Below are 18316 nucleotides of genomic sequence, written 5' to 3'. Positions count from 1 at the left end.
AGGCTCCTCTTCCTCCTTACCTTCCTTATGCTATCAGTTGCCAACTTTTGTCAATTCTGCCTCCACGACATGTTTTGCATCTGTCATCTTTTATATACTCACACAACTATACTCATTACTTTTCATCTGGAACATCTCAATAGCCTTCTAATTCACTTCCCTACTTCCATTTTTTCTTCATCTACAATCCATCTTCCAAATAACTAAAATAACCTTCTTAAAGCATAGACCTGATTGTTTCTCTCTCTCTCTCTTTTTCTTTCTCTCTGTCTCTGTCTCTGTCTCTGTCTCTCTCTCTCTCTCTCTCTCTCTCTCTCTCTCTCTGTCTCTCTCTCTCTCTCTTTCTCTGTCTCTGTTTCTCTCTCTCTCTGTCTCTTTCTCTGTTTCTCTCTCTCTCTGTCTCTTTCTCTCTTTCTCTCTCTCTTTCCTTTCTTCTCAAAAATTTTCAGTGACTCCCAAATGCCCTCAGATAAATTTCAAAATTTTCAGCTTGAATTTTAATGTTCTCCATAGTCTAGATTCTGCTTCCATTTCCAGTTTGACCTTTGAGAATTCTATATTCCATAGTAAACCACTAAAACTATTAGTTACTCCTGAACTCAATACTCCTGTTCCCACATCATCACAGACCAGTCTCTATGTCTAGAGTATACTCCTTCTTCACTTCTATTTCTTAAAATCCATATCTCCTTTGAGAATCAGCTCATGTTCTATATTCTCTGTGAAGATTCCCTGATACTACATTTTAAAAATGATTTTTCCATGTGCAATTGACCTTATAGTATGGTTATCTTTCTATAAATCTGTAAACTTTTCAAGGGCAGGAACTTTTAGCTTTTGCCCTTTGTCTCCTTGATCCCTAACACAGACCTGGAATTTAGTACTCTTTAATTGAAATGTTACTTCCTTTATGAAGCCTTCCCTGATTTTTCTGTTAGTAACAACTTCTTCCTCTTGACTCTTACCTAGTACTCCAGTTTGTATTTCTCTAGTGTCTTTTTCTATTGAGGGTACCACTGTCCTGGATACTCTATTTTACTTCTCATTTTTCCTAGATATCTAAGATAATGTGTTGATTTTTGAACATGTTGAATTTAAAATGTCTACAACATCCTATTCAAGATATTCAATAGGTAGTGGGAGATGTGAGACTAGAAGTCAGCAGAGAGGTTGGGATGGATACACAGATTTGAGAATCATCAGCTTAGAAATAATAATAATTGAATCCATGGGAGCTGATGAGATCACTAAATGAAATTGTACAGAGAGTGAAGACAAAAAGGCTCAGGAAAGAAATTCTAGGAACAATTACAATTAGAAGGCATGATTTGGATAAGAATCCTGCAAAGAATAAGTAGAAGTTGTCAGATAGGCAGGAGGAAAACTGAGAGAGTAGTGTCATAAAAACCTACAGAGAAGAGAATTTTGAGGAAAAAAGTGTCAAAGTGTGCAGTGTGGCCAAGAAGGAGGAAGACTGAAAAAAAGACCATTAGATTTGGCAATTAAAAGAACTTTGGTAATGTTGAAGAGACAATTTCAATTGAATAATGAGATCGGAAGCCAAACTATATATAGAGAAAAAGAGCGAACAGGAAAAGAAGTGAAAGTACCAATCTTCACTGGAAAAGAGAATTTTCTTACCAGTAGTTCCTCATTCCACTGAAATAACTGGTCCAGTTATTATTCTCTATCCTCAACATTTAGTATAGTTCCTGACATATATAAGATACAATGCTGATTGAATGATTATGTAAGCATTGTGCATTATAATTATGTCCTCCAGCAATACTGTAAGCTCCATGTGAGTAAGGGTCATAGTTTTCATGAACTTTATGCTCTTTCAACTCCTAGCACAGTGATTTGTTTTTAGCAAGAGACTAATAAATATTTTTTATTTGAATTCAATTTATTAATATTAGCCTCTTTAAAAAAAAAAAGATGCAAAACTAATGAATAAAGCTAACTTCCCCTCCTCTCTCAATAATTTTATTCAGTCTAGCACATGAACTGCACACCACTCAAGATTTTCTAGCCATATATGTCTTCAGTGAAATCCTTTGCATTACTTTTGGTATATGTTATCTTAAGTGATAGTCAATAGCCGGCTTGAGTGCAGTCTGTTACACTTTTAAATTACCAGACACTTTGCTTTTTCTGAAATCATGGCTCTCGATGATTCAAAATATAGTCATGCGATAGCTGGAATGCTGAGATTGAAAAGATGAATTGGATTTGCATGTCTACATACAGAATGTGAAAATTTAAAGAAAGGAATTTTTTTTTCATTAGTATTAAGATGATACTCACCTTTTGTATTTAGAAAGTGTGAAATGCCTATTTTCTCTGTGAGCTGGAAGGAGTTTTGGGAATTATACTGCTTAATTCATCTATTACCATTTTTCATTGACAACCAGATGCCCCTGATTTTCATTTCCTTTATCAACACAACCTTTTTAATTTAATATAATCAAAATTACCCATTTTGCATTTCATAATATTCTCTAATTCTTCTTTGGCCATAAATTCCTTCCTTTTTCACAGATCTGAGAGGTAGACTATTCCTTGTTCTCCTAATTTGTTTATAATATCATCCTTTACGTCTCAATCATGAACCTATTTCAACCTTCTTGGTATAGGGTGTTAGGTATTTGGTCAGTGTCTAATTTCTGCCATACTATTTTCCAATTTTCCCAGCAATTTTTGTCAAAGAGTGAGTTCTTATCCCAGAAGCTAGAGTCTTTGGTATCAAACACTAGATTGCTATAGTCATTGACCATTGTGTCTTATGAACCTAATCTATTCCATTGATAAACTACTCTATTTCTTCACCAGTCTCAACTGATTTTGATGACTGCTGCAAAGTATTAATTCCAACTCCTACGGCACTTTGAAGTTGACAAAGGACTTTCTTCTAAATAACCCTGTGGTAGATATAGGAAACATTGGTGTGTCACTTGAGGTAAAATGATTTGATCTGATCAATATAGCCACAAGTAAATCTTGGGACTTGTAAATGAAACTTGAGCTCAAATGCTCAATTCAGAGCTAGTTCCATTACTATTTTCATTAGTAGTATCAGTCTATCATAGGGCCAAAGAAGCATAGATTTAGAGCAGGAAGAAACCTCAAGATCCATTTAATCCACTTCCCTGTTTTACAGATGAGAAAACTAAGACCAATTTGAGAGGTAAAGTAATTTGCCCAGTGTCACAGATAGCAAGTAGTATGTTCTCTGACTCCCAAAATGTGCTTTTTCCTCTCTGTATCCCTATTGTACAATTCTTCCATGAATTATAAACTATCAGCAATCAAAGGGAAGATTATCTCAAATAATAAGAAATATAATAATAATAATAAGAGATACATATTAGATATAGTGCTGATTGAATGATTATGTAATCATTGTGCATTATAATTGTGTCCCCAGAAATTATCTTATTATTGTATTCCCCCAGCAAGAGGATAATAATATAATAAAGGAAATGCAAATCAAAACAACTCTGAGGTTTCACCTCAAACCCATCAAATGAACAATAATAACAAAAGATGAAAATAGAGGGATTAAGAGAAGACAGGCATACTAATTGTTGATGGAGCTCTGAATTGGTCCAACTATTTTGGAAAGCAATTTAGAATTCTGCTTGACTCGGAAATCTCACAAGTAAGATTACATATCAAAGAGATCAAGGTTCCACATATACCAAAATATTAATTGCAGTACTATTTGTGGTAGCAAAGAATTGGAAACAGAATAGACATCCATCAATTAGTTTTTAAACATGAATGTAATAGAATATGACTGTGCCAGAAAAAATGAATATGAAATATCCAGAGAATCATAGAGTGAAATAAATAGAACCAGAATTACAATATACATAGTGATGATTATAAAACAAAACTGGATGTTATATAATTATAATGACCAAGTTTATTTCCAGAGAAAAGTTAAGAAAATGCATTTCCTTCCCCACTACCTTCATTGCATGAGTGTGGATTACTACATAAACTGTCAAGTGAAGTAAATATGTTGACTGGTTAGTTTTACTGATCTGTTTTCTTTTTCTTTCTTAATCTTGGTACTAGGAAAAGTTCATGGGGGAGTGAAAGGGGAAGGATATAATTAGAAATGAATGTGATATAAAAACAAAAGGCATTAATTTAAAAAAAATATTAATGAATCATCCATCTAGAAATTACAGTGAATTTCCATTTTAATGAAACAATGTGTCAGAGACCTATGATTTCATCTGTGTGTAACCCATCCATGCAAACTAAGTCCCAAATAAAAGTTACAATCTTAGACAGTTTCCTGAAGCTCAGAGAGATTAAATGATTTTCTTGGGGGATCACATATCTACTGTCAGAGGCAGATTTTGAACCCAGGACTTCCTGACTTAATGAAATACTAATAATACTGTAAATTTTGTTTGCTGGGAATATTTTGTGATATAGAGCAAAGAGTCAATACTTTATATTTATCTGAAATTTAGAATAGATTCCACTCTACAAATGTGTTTCCTTCTATCCCAGGCCCCCTGAAAAACTTATGATCTTATTCAAACTATGATACATTATCTCTCAGATTTCTAAGTGGCTTAATAATAGAATTGCTTCATTAACTCTGATAAGTGGGGAGTGGAGGGGGAAGGCAAGAAGACAATTACCAAAAAGTTACAAAACCAAAAAGCTGAAGACATGTAAATTCCTAGTTTCTTTAAACTCTTATGAACTTGAAAGCGAGAATCATCTTCCACATCAAAATTTACTAAATGACTTTCTGTGCTCTTCTATTTCCCCCTTCTTAACAGGTATTCCAAACTTTGTCCTCTCCTTGATGAAATTGGGGTTCCTGGTCAGGGAGTTAAAGGATAAGGTTAGTGGCAGGTTCAGGGTTCAGGGAACCAAATGAAGAGGTTTGGCTCCCCTAAATCCCCTTAGGATTCGATGCATGGTAGGGAGTTGTGGGAACCCCCCTTCTGGTGGCACAGGGAACCTTCATAAAGGAATTTATGAACCTGATAAAAAGAAGCTTATTATTGGCATTGAGAAGTCAGCCCTTACTATGCATGAAAAGAAAGACTGAATTCCTCAGTGGAAAGGTCTGCCAGGGAAGTAAAGTTTCTAGTGGAAGAGTCCTGGCAGAAAGATAGAGTTTCTAGTAGAGAAATCCTGACAGAGAGGTATAAAGTGTTGTTAGGTAAATAGGTGAGACAGATAAAGAGAGGGTAATGCTGAAAAATAATATTATTTCAGTGGGCAGAGGTTTGCTGCTATGCCAAGGAGAGGACTGAGCTTAAAATTGGCTCTTTTTAAAATAGTAGCCCTGACTACAAGTTGGAGTTTGCTCTTGATGGGGGGTTGGTGGGCTTGAGTTGGAATTGAAGAGAAGTGAATGAATGTCTCTAGGTTTGATCTTTAATTCAATAGGGTTGGAATTCTCCAGCTCCAGACTCAACTAGCCCCACATAGATAAACTATTTTTATCTTGATTCCCTGGGTCAGGTCTCACAGAGACAGAGAATTTCTCCTTCAAGGAGCTTCTCAAGTGTTCTACTTCATGACTCATTCCCAAAGTCAGAGAGAGAAAGAGAAAGAGAGAGAAAGAAAGTCCTGTGGTCCAGCATAGATCTCTCAGTTTACTTCATCACACCTCAAAACTTTTCTGTATCACTTGACTCAGAAGAATAATTAATTCCCTTTCTTTCCAGGGTTAATCCTGTGACCTATGTTCTGGACACTACCCTTTCTTACATTGTCCCAGATCTTGTTCTGTATATTATTTCCATTCTTTTTCTTTTATTTGTTTTTTCTTTTTATAATAATAGATTTTTATTTTCCAAAATGCATGCAAAGATAATTTTCAACATTTACCCTCACAAAACCTTACATTCCAAATTGTTGTCCCTCTCTCCCTTCCCACTCTCCCAGACAGCAAGTAATCTAATACAGTATAAACATGAAGTACAATGGTTCCTCTTCTGGGTTCATGAATATATTTAGCTCACCTTTTCTTTTTTTTTTTTTCTTTTTTTCTTTTTTTTTATTTAATAGCCTTTTATTTACAGGATATATACATGGGTAACTTTACAGCATTAACAATTGCCAAACCTCTTGTTCCAATTTTTCACCTCTTACCCTCCCCCCCCACCCCCTCCCCTAGATGGCAGGATGACCAGTAGATGTTAAATATATTAAAATATAACTTAGATACACAATAAGTATACATGACCAAAACATTATTTTGCTGTACAAAAAGAATCAGACTCTGAATTATTGTACAATTAGCTTGTGAAGGAAATCAAAAATGCATGTGTGCATAAATATAGGGATTGGGAATTTAATGTAATGGTTTTTAGTCATCTCCCAGAGTTCTTTTTCTGGGCATTAGCTCACCTTTTCTTACAAAAGCTGTAAATAAAGAGAAGCCATTTCCTTTGTCTTCGCTATCTCCTTATCTCTTTTCCACCTTTTACTTCCACTTTTTTTGGACTATAATTCCTATCTTGTCTTACCACCACTTAACCCTTGCAATTTCTCTGACTTCATTAATAACCTTTTAATCACCACATACAAGGCTTCTTTATCAGTTTTCCTATTTCTTGACTCAAATGCAAACTTGGGCACTCAGATTTCTCTTTCCTGACTTTCCTGAAATCAGTCTCCTCCTCCAGGATTATCTTTATCATGGCTCCCCTACCTCTCTGTTTACTTCTCTACCTCCTCCCAGTCATATGAGGATATAACTAGTAGATATTAGCATATATTTGGGGACACTGTATTTAACACATTGATATAATGTGATTTTGGGGTCCCCTGACCTTGGGGGGCTTATGTTCTAATTGGGTCAGGGGTGCTGGGTTTTCTGGCTTTGAGTCTGCCTCAGAAAACTCCCAATGTGCCTGATTCAGACCACTCCTTAGCAAGATAGCTTCTGGCCTCAGGAAACTCCTACTCTCAGTACTTTTCAATTCATGATGATTGATGATCTGGTCGGTGACTACTCTTAATTCATTTGGAGATTACTCCCTAGCCTCAGGTCATAGAATCAACATGCCAGTGCTAGATTCCTTAACCTTAGGTCATAGAAGGCTAGATAAACTTTTCTAGGTCTCTCAACTCTTTGCTATTCCAATCTGGAATCAAGCCCACTGTATTGTTAGAATCAATAAAACTCTCTGACCCTTAATTTGAAGACTGGGTCTGCAAATTTTTTTTTTTTTGTTATACCTAGGACACCAACCTGGGGACTCCCAAATGTTGTTAGTGTCTCATCCCTTAACAACATGACTTTTTGAACTTCTCAGTAGGTTGGTTAGTTTTCCTGAACGTTTTTCTTTTCTTTTTCTTTTTTTTTTTTAATCTCCTTTTGTTCTTTCTTATGGGGATAAGAGGTATAGTTGATAAAGAGCTAACTTTGAAATCAGAAAACCTGGGTTTAAATCTTTAAAATCTGCCTCTGACACTTAGTAGTTACATTGAAGCTGGTTGTGGACCCTTTAAGAAACTGTATTTCCTATTGATCTGTGATTCCTTTCAGATTCCCGGCCCCTCTTGGCTGAGGCATATCCTCCCCAGTCCAGGAAGCTAGAGCTTTGATTCACAAATCTGGTCAAAAAGCATTCCTTTGAATTCCAATAGGAGATCCAGGCTATTCCCAGCCCCGACTGGATCTGAATCATTTAGGCTCTCCCAGCCCCCATTCTGACTTGCTTGGGCCATCCAGCTTGGGCTTCCCAACTCCCACTAAGACAACCAATATAATGAGCTTCCATCAACTAAAGTCTTTGCAGATGGACCTCGGTGGCTCACTCAGCTGCCAGGACTTTCTGTCCACTGAGAACTGCATTCTCAGTGCAAAACTCCATTTTCCATAGATCTGCCATTATAGAAGTCAGTCTCTGGGTAAACTGATTTCTATCTAACAATAAACTTTCATTTTGCAAATAATATTCGGGAATGAGTGAATTCTTTCACTCCTAGAACCTGTGCCTGATTTAATGGGGATTCTTAATAACTCTCTTATAGCCACTAACCTCTAGACCACCAGGAATCTAGACCTCTTTTAACCTCTTCAATATGATCCTGGGCAAGTCATTTAACCTTCATGTGCTGTAGGCAACTCTCTAAGACTAAATTTTTGAGAAGGTATCAATCTGCACAGCTAGAAGTTCTTTCACCTGGGAGTTCCTTTTATCATTGAAATTACAGGTCCAGTTCCTTCTGTGTGGGACAAAGACCACCGGCACAAATAAATCAAGGAGATTTTTTAAGGTAAAAGCAGAAAGAAATCTCAAAAAAGGGTGTCTCCCTTTCAACAAGCAGTCAGACAAGAAGAAGCAGGCCCTGACTAGTCAGGACAAATGACCTCACATTCTAAGTCATAAATGAGGAAAACTTCTAAACCAACCACATCTTTAGGATTATTATTTTTATTAATTTTTATTATGGGAGTTTTAATGCCAAGGTGGCCCTAACTTAGTCTCACAAAGAAAAGGCTATATGGTCCCACTCCTTGTAAACCATGTGATCTCTGGAGAAAGAAACCTGGCCCTGGGGCACAGTTGACCTTGGCTCAATTTTTAGAACACTCTCCATCTTGTAAGACAGCTTTCTCAATGCCCTTCATTCACTTTCGATCCCCATCCTTAACCTGTTATAAAGATGACATTCTGGGAAGGATCTAGGGAAGGGATACAGTAGTGATTTAGAAGATATAAAGGCAAGATCAACAAAAAAAAGTTTTTTTTTGTTTTTTTTTTTTTGGAGGGGGAGGGATGTATATTAAACCTAGATTCATAATATTAAATGTAGCCTGGTTTTAATGAATGCTCTGATCACTAAAAATGGAGGCATTTATGAGGAAAATGTCAGGGACCTTCTTTGGGAGAAGACCTTCTGTTTTCCTCTACCACATGGGTGGGAACAATCTTTTTCTACTGGCTGTGTAACTAGAAGACACTGCATCTTTAAAACTAACAGATAAGGACAGTCTCATCCTCTTTTCAGCAGTATCTAAGGGGTGAACGGTCACATTCATCCACAGCACAGGAACCATGAACTAAGTTGGGTGGGAAGAAGGGTTTCCTTCCCTATCCCCATCTTTATGTCCTATGGTCCCTAGAAATAGAAAATAGAAAGCAGAAAGGTTGTTTATTATACCTCAGGAGGATGAGCCATTCTATCATGAGATAAGGGAAAGAGAAAGTTCGTAGTAGGAGGTCTAAAGAAGTAGTAAAGATACACAGCTTTTATACAAGAGATTACATCACAAGTAAGAGAGCATTGAGAAGGGGAGGGGGAAGCATCTAATTGGTTGTTGCTATGCGGAGAGATTGGAATGGAAGGTTTCTGTTTCTCTGAAATCACCTGATTTCTAAGAAACAGAAAATCAGGCCTTCAGGCTTCATATATAGCTGGCCAAGGTTCAACTACCTATGGACCTGCACATATTATATAGGTCATAGGGGAAACACAGAAAAAAATGAAAATAAAATACAGAAAAAGAATCCACACATTCCTATAAATCCTTCACCTTAGCTCTCTATTCCACACAGCTGCAATAGATATTATTCCCATTTTATAGGGAGAGGTTTAGTCACATATTCAATGTCATACAGTGGCAGCTTCAGGACTTAAATCTAGATCTCCTTTCTTCAGATTTAGCATTCTTTGTACTGCAGCAGGGTATCTATCATTTATTCTCAGAATTTGTAAACCTCCAGATTTTGTAATTAACCTCATTCAAAGATTGTCAAAATAAATGGTTTCTCTTATGTGTGACTCTTTTACCTAAATCCAGGTATATTTAAAATCAGAGGTCCATATGACTGTCTTTAATCCAAGTTTTCAACAGCTGTGTTTTACTATTCAAAGGGTATCCTTATTTTCAAGTATTTTTCCCCATGTTTTTTTGGGACATCCATCTTAAATTTTCTACTTAGTTCTAACTTCTTCACTGTCATAATGAGGCTTTCCAGATTCAGTTAGGAAATCCTTCATTAGAATAAGATTAGACTCTTGGTTTTTGTATAATGTGTCAAATGAGATGTTTAAAACATCACAGACAGTCTGTAAACTAGAAAGACTGCTCATTCCTTAGCTGGCTTTATTCAGAGCATTGGGGTGAGATGTTTTTCTGTGATGATCACACTTGCTTCCTTTTTGGGAGAGTAGTACAAATGGTCTGGGGAAAAAATAATGGTTGGAATTAGAATGGGGAGGGGGAAGAAAAGGGGAGAGTGGCACAGAGGAATAAGGGGAGACTAGGTCAACTACTTCAAAGCCTTTATGGAGAAGAAAACAATGTACACTTTGAGTTTATCTGAATCTGTCTGTGTGGAAAGATGAAGAATTTACAGATTAAGTACATATTGATCAGAGACTGTTAACTAAAGTAGATCAGGCCTATAAGACCCAGTCATGTGATTTTAGATGAGACCTGGACTGCATTCCATTGTTCAAAGAAGGAATTAAGTGGCCGAAGCTGTATATCACCTTTTTCACTGTATTCCACTGACCAAATAGGGGGGATGAAGGTTTATGTAACCAATCACAGCCTATAGAGGGTGGGATTTTGGGGGTTCTTTATCTGAAATGTATAAAAGTTGTAAGCATCATCAAGTGAATGACTCTCCTCCTGTGGGTATCCTTGCTGTCTTTTCAGGCCCACAGGCCAGGACGGTCCACTTTTCAAGATTCTAATAAATTCTTTCTGTACATCATTTGGAGCGACTCCTGAGTAGTCAGTTTGGGTAGGTGCAATTGCCCCAAACATGCCACAGATACCTTTCTTATTTTACAAGCAATTCTTTTAAGTTATAGTTTGCTTGGAGAGAGATTTCTAGCCAATAGTTTCCCCCTATATACAGAGAATTCTCTGCCTCAAGCAATTGGCAAAACCTAATAATTGTGAAACAGAGGTGGATAAGTTCCATGGAAAGAAAAGGACAATATTGTTTTGAATTATTTACCAAAGAGAGTAATTATAATGATGAGGTTTGGTGCAGGGCAGAGAGTTGTGGGAACTCCTTTTGGTTGGTGTAGGTCCTTTGTAAAAGACATTATAAATCCTAAAAGTTAGACTGCCAAAAAGAAGTTTATTGGCACTGGGAAGTCAGCTTTTTCTAGGAAGACTGACTTGCTTCATGACAAGGTCTCGACAGAAAAGAAAAAGTCTAGCAGAGGAGTCCTGGCAAAGAGAGAGATAAAGTTCAGAGCAGAGGAGAAATCCCCACAGAGAGGTAAAGAGAGGCGTGGTCCTGTTAGGGAAGTAGGTGAGAGAGATTAAGAGGGATTAACTGAAAAGAGAATGTCTTCTCAGTGGGAAGAGGGTCCTCAAAGGCAGCTATGTCAAGGAGAGAGAGAGAGAGAGAGAGAGAGACAGAGAGACAGAGAGAGAGAGAGAGGTTTCTTGGCATGGCATGTTCTGCTTTTGGCCCTCTGCAAAGAAGTGAGCCAAGTTGCCCCTTTTTATAAGGAATTTGAAACTTGGCTAGGGGCTGGGAGCAGTTTGAGTTGAAATCAGACCAAAATCTTCAAATTGAATAGAGGTTTCAATTGAATGATATTACTGCCTCCAGGCCTAGATTTCCAGTAGAATGGGACAGTTTACTGGGAGTGGTTCTGAGCCAATTTTCAGCTCAATAGAAGTCCATAGAAATCTAGATCTGCTCAGGCTAAATAGGAGTGGTCCTGGACTCAATTAGTCCCACCCAGATGAGTTTCAATTCCATCCTCTTTAAAATGGGAGTGGTGGTGGTTTGTGTAGTGGTGGCACCAAATTGTCAAAGATGAGAATAATCAATGTTGGAGGGTTATGAAAAGAGGAACTGTTTTTTTTTTTTTAAGTATATGCCCATTTTATTTTTTTTAATATAACAATAACATTTTATTTTCCCCAATTACATATTAAAACAATTAAAAACATTTTTGTTTTGTTTTATTTATTCAATATTTTCCCCCAGTTACATTCAAAACAATTTTTTTTACATTTGTTTCTAAAATTTTGAGTTCTAGGTTCTCTCCTTTATCTCCACCCACAATTAAGAAACAATTTGTGAAGTTATGCAAAACATTTCCATAAAAAGTAAAGTTATGATAAAAATAGATTTCCCATCCTAATGATAATAAACCTTCAAGAAAAATTAAGAGAGAGAGAGAGAGAGAGAGAGAGAGAGAGAGAGAGAGAAAGAGAGAGAGAGAGAGAGAGAGAGAGAATGTTTCAGTCTGTATTCAGATATAATCAGTTCTTTCTATGGGTATGGAAAAGACAAAATTGTCATAAGTCCTTCAGAGTAGCAGTGGATGATTGCTACTGAGAAAAGCAAAGTCATTCACAGTTGATCATCCTGGAACATTGCTATTACTTTGTATACAGTACATTTCATTTTGTTAAGTTCTGTAATGCTAGAGAAACTGAGGCAGGAGAGAGATTAGAGAGTTTTCAATATTTTATTAATTGGAGAGTATAATTGACTGGACAGGACTCTCGTCTCAAATTATCCAGTCAGACAGAGATAAAGATATACTGGGACCAAGGAATCCATGTTGGTCCCAGGGCGGGGGAGACTGTCATCTCAAAGAATCCAGCAATCAATAGGAGCTGCCCAATTCCTTAAATACTCCCTAGAAACAAAGAACCAGAAGGCGGGAAGGCTTCTGTCAGGATGGGGGGAGACCATAAATCCTAAAAGTCCAGAGACAGGATGTCTGAATACCCAAAGATAAAGATGTCAGTGAGGTATCTTGGAATATTTTAGAGGGATATTGTAAATTCTTGAGAACAGGAGTTCTACTCTCTTGTTTATCTTGTAAACAATTTATAAGCTTAGAGTAAACGTTCCCAATCTTAATGGGCCAGAGTAGGTTTTTACGACTAAGGGGATTGACAGAACAGTTAAGGAAACTGAGACAAAGGAAACTAGTTCAGGGAAACTAAGTCAGAACAGTTAAAGAGAACTATGGCATAACAGTTCATGGAGGACTTTCCAGTCTTTTTTTCCTTCCTGAGAGCATCCTGCTCATCATTTTCCATAGAACAATAATATTCCATCATAAACACACATCAGACTTTATTGAGCCATTCCCCAATTGATGGGCATCCTCTCAATTTCCAATTTTTTTTTATTTTGCCCTGAGAAGGGAGTGAACATTCTGTGAATATTTTTTTGTATACATAAGTCATTTTCCTTTTTCTTTTGAATCTCTTTTGGTATTCATGCCAAGTAGTGGTGTTGTCAAGTGAAAGGATATACATGAATTTATAACCCTTTGGGCACAGATTGTATCTTTTGATTATTTATCTATTGGGATATGGCTTTTATTTATTTATTTATTTTTATAAATTTCACTCAGTTCCCTTTAAGTTTGAGAAATGAGGCCTTAGCGGAGAAGCTTGCTTTGAAATTCTTTTAAAAACATTTAAAAAAAGTTTTGAGTTCTAATTTCTATCCTTCTCTTTTTTTCCTTCCCTCCTCTCTCCCTGAGATGGTAAACAATTTGATATAGTTTATACATGTGCAATCATCTAATACATTTCCACATTACAAAAAGACTGTAACAAAAAAAAGAAAAGAAAAGAAAAGAAAAAGGAAAAAATGAAAAATAGCAGTCCCCATCAGTCTTTATTTAGACAGAATCAGTTCCTTCCCTGAAGGTGGATATCATTTGTCTTTGGGATTGTCTTGGATCATTGTATTGCTGACAATAACTAAGTCATTCACAATTCTTTATTGTAAAATAGTGCTGTTTCTGTGTAACAATGTTTTCCTAGTTCTGCTACCTCACTTTGCATCAGATTATGTAAGATGGAAAAACAAGCATTTTGATAATACTGTTGCTGGAACTGTGACTTGTTCCAATTAGTTCATAAAGATTTTTGAAATTTTGCTTAAAAAGTCCATACCCTTTCTCCAGACAAGCAATCTAAATTTCTTCAAGGCATCCTCATATAGCATGATCCTTGAACTATAGTAGTTTTCTATTGATGTAGTAGTTTTCTTAAGGGAAAAAGTTGTATTCCCGCCAAGACCACTTTCTGAACAGTGGCAGGCAGCCCAACTCCCACATACCTACTCTAACAAAAACCTAAAAATTATATCAAACTGAATAATGATCAAGAAGCCTAATGAAAAATTATAATAAATGACTTCTTCCCTAGAACCTTATAAAAAGTCAGCCAGAGGTCCATGGACGGAAAGGGGTCCAATCAGAAGACCCAGACCTAGGGCAGATAAGAGATAAATAAAAGACTACTAGGCAACAAAAGACCAGCCAGAAACATCTGTAGTTTGCAAGGCAGTGAGAATAGAAGGATTCCCCTGAGAAAATACCAATGTAATCAAAAACTCACAGCAGCAAACTTGGAAGAGATAAGGAGCAGCAGTAACTAGTTTGAACATGGCAGGGCTCAGGTCATCCCAGAGTCATCCCAGGCCCAGAGACTCCAAAGTTCTTTGCACTCCCTCCTAAGATGCCATATAGCTCTTGAAAATCCAGTTCTCTGAACCTCAAAGATCTCAAGCACCCCTGCCCTAGAAGGTGGAGGTTGTTGGCCCAGGAACTCTGGTATCGCAGTTAGAGATTAAACTACATTTAAGTACCTCAAGCCAAAGCACAGTAGCATAAAGGACTGGAACAAAGCTCTAATTCAGAAACTAAGGTTGAAGTGATGAGTATATACAAGAAGTCTTATAACATTAAAAATTATAATAGATCCAGAGATATTGAAAATTCTAACCTTTTCAAAAAGAAAAATGTAACTTTATAACAATTGCAAGCAGAGAGTCAAAGGAAAGATACTTTTCTATAAGATTTATATGAATTCCTGGAAGGAATTAAGCAAATGATGAAAAATGAAAGTTTTCTGGAAGAATTTGAAGCTGAATAACTAGGAAGTGGGAAACATTATCTACTTAAAACCCCCCAGAAAATAAAAATATACTAAACAAATCAATGGCTCCATGAGATACCAGAAATATTAGAACAAAATCTAGAGACTGAAAAAAAAAAGAGAAAAAAATATAAGTTCTCTGAGATTAAAAACAATTGACTTGGAAAACAGCTCAAAAAGAGAAAGTTTTTAAGAATCATCAGATTCTGTAAAAACCGTGATGAAAACAATACTCAGACATAGTATTTCAAGAAACCATAACTTATTTTTATTAGATTTATTAAGATAAAGGAAAAAGTGAAAGAGTTAAAACTCATCAATCATCACCTAAAAGAAATCCCAAAAGGAAAAAGTCCTAGGAATGAATAATATAGCCAAAATCTAGAGTTTACAAGTCAAAGAAAAAATATTTCAAATAGCCAGAAGTAGATAGTTCAAGTACCAAGAAACCACAATCAGAATTACATAAAACCTGACATTTCAATTACAAATGAAAGGTTTTGCAATATTATCTACCAAATATTAAAATAAAAAAGACAGCAGATATAGATTTGCAATCCCAAATAACTTAATTTGAAAAGTTGAGCATAATCCATCCTACAGGAGAAGGAGGGTCATTAAAAATTTTTTTTTAAATACAGAGAGGAATAGGGGTGAAAGTTCAAAAGAAAGTACAAATAGAACAGTTTTAAAGTAATAGTTATAATTTATTATATATTTATTTCATTATATATTTTAAAAATAAATAGCATAGAACAGATTCAGTTTCATATATCTTCTTTTTTGTGTTGTACTGCATATTTAGAAATGCTCATCTTTTTAATGTTTGTTAAATTCAGAATATTTTTTTAAAAGAGAAATGTGTTATGAATTATGACTTTTTCTCAGAGAATAGCTTCAAAAATTATCAAGGCAGGGGATCTGGTTTCCTGGCTGATACCTGCAGGATTTCTATGGCAGTTTTGGCACAATACAGTTGCCAAGAGACCTGAGATTTTGGTCACCTTGGCAACTACACCATTAAAATTTCTTGGATTTTCCTGATTTCTCTTTTTATTTTTTCCTAAAAGAAATGTGATGTTGGACTATTTGGTTATTGGTATTTTCTCTCTGTCTCTGTCTCTGTTTGTTTGTCTCTCTCTGTCTCTGTCTCTCCTCCTCTCTCCCTATTTCTCTTTCCCTCTCTCTGTTTCTGCTCCTTCTCCATCTCCTCCCTCTCTTTCCACCTCCTTCCCCCTCTCCCTCTTTCTTTCCCTTCCCCCTTTTCCACTTCCCCCCCCCCCCCCCCCCCCCCCCCCCCATTCTCTATCTCTCTGTCTCTGACTCTATTTTTCTCACAAGTTGAGAAATAACTTGGAACAAAATAGTATGTTATTTACAAAGGATAAACCCAGATTAAGGTGGAGGTCCTAAGAAATCTTGAGGTAGAAGAATAGTCACCTGCTTTTCCAGACAAAATCACAGAAATCTTTCCTTTGACTAAGGTCTCAGAAATTTGGCCATTTTTCTTATTTTCTAGAATCTGGAGATTTATTTCCTGTTTCTTTTTTTTCTAATTTATCTTCCATCTAGCCTCCAAATTAAAATTCCTAAAATATAGATCTGATCATATCACTAGCCTTGCTCAAGCATCTTCAATGACTCTCTAGTGGCCTAAATTTGGCATTTCAATTCCTCTATCATTCTGTAACATTTTTGTCCTTTTATAATTTTTTTTTCTTTTCTTTTTTCTTTTTTTGGATAATCTTTCATGGGAGGTCTAATCAATGCTTCAAGGCCATGCTTTAAATCTAATATTGTATGGACATGAACAATTTTCATAAATTTAGTTTTTCTGGTCATAGATCTCCTTGATGACATACTTTACACTGTTTCTCCTCTGCAAGTATTCATGGCAATTTTTTTTCTTTTTTCTTTTTTTTAGAGTAATATTTCATTTCATTTTTATTTACACTGTCATATTTATTCCCATGCCATAAGCTTTTTTTTTTTTTTTTCTCTCTTTGGGATATCTTTTTCTTTTGAGCAACCTCCTCTTCTGGTTTAGGAATAATTTGTTTCTTTTCAGTATCATCTCAATATGGCAAGGAGAACTCATATATGGGTTGATTTGACCATGAGTTCTTTAAGTATGTCATGACATTTTGGGAGCCTTATTAACCTGGATAAACTCAATGACAAGAGAATCCACATCCAAAACCTTCAGTTCTGCATTACTCTCTGCATTTTTAAACATATGCAGCAAGAACTCAGCACTCTTTTGAGCCACTGACCTTGTGTCCAACCCCACTGCTTAGCTTAAGTATATTTGCCAACTCCATCATTATATCTGTGAAAGGGAACACATTGTTTCTTAATGTGACATCTTTTAAATACTTGGTAGCTTTTTGGATATGCATGTCCTTGATAGCTTAAGCTGTTCATAGGTGTTCTTGAAGTGGACCCAGAGATTTGAGCCCCTAGACTTGCATGATTTCTCTGGATCAAAGAGTTCCTCACTATTTTAAGTGATTACCTAGGATGTCTCAAGGAAAGAGCAAAAGTTTTTTTTTTTTTTTTAAACCTTTATATTGCTCTTTTACAAATTACTCTCATTTTAAAAATAAAGAAACAGAGGCCCATAGAAGCTAAATGACTTGCCTATGATTATACAGCTATCAAGTATAAGAGGGAGAACTCAAATTCAGATGTTTTCTAAATTCAATCCAATATTGTTTCTCCTATGCAAAGCTGTCTAAAGTAAGTAAGTGGAACCTTCACTTTTGGGCCCTCAAAAATCACAATTTTATATAAAACAGCTCTATTAAGATCCTGGTATCATTACTATCAACTGGCAGTTTCTACATATTGAATGGGGAGAGGAGGTATCCCTTTCCCCACTTAGTTCTTGCTAGTACAGGAAAGACATCCAAGGGTCCTATAAAGAGTTGGCAATATTCTGTTTTGAATAATGTGGATCCTTTGTTTGGACATGTGGTCTGTAATGAATTATGTGAATTGGATTGAAGGAAGCCATTTGTTCATCTATCCAATCACTCATTCATCTTCAACCTAGTTGCCAGAATGTAGGGTTAGATACCATGGAACTTCAATCTTGAAATTAAATGGCATCAATAAAAGAGACAATCAGGTTAACATACCTTATAGAATGGGTTATGTTGATATCATGATCATTTTCTATAAATTATATGTTAAAGCATACATGACTTCAATACTACATTTAATTTTAAAAAAAAAATACTTGGCTTTTGTTATTGCCCATGAATAAAAATGCCCATTATACTAACCAGATGCCTAGAAGTAAAAAAAAAAAAAAAAAAAAAAAATAAGAGTTTTAAACCACTGAAATATCTCTAGGTATATAATTATGCTTGCTGCCTACAATCTTAGTGTTTTAAAAATAACCACCAAAAGCTGGCATAATTA

The 18316-nt window shown here is 35.9% G+C and overlaps 1 pseudogene; it reads right to left on the bottom strand.

The window, feature by feature from the left end:
* The window catches only part of LOC100924443, a 91641-nt pseudogene extending 74337 nt beyond the window's left edge, over positions 1-17304 (bottom strand).
* Positions 17305-18316: the final 1012 nt, after the last annotated feature.

Source organism: Sarcophilus harrisii, chromosome 2 (assembly GCF_902635505.1).
Source record: "Sarcophilus harrisii chromosome 2, mSarHar1.11, whole genome shotgun sequence".
NCBI lineage: Eukaryota > Metazoa > Chordata > Mammalia > Dasyuromorphia > Dasyuridae > Sarcophilus > Sarcophilus harrisii.
This window is presented reverse-complemented; position numbering and strand designations above follow the sequence as displayed.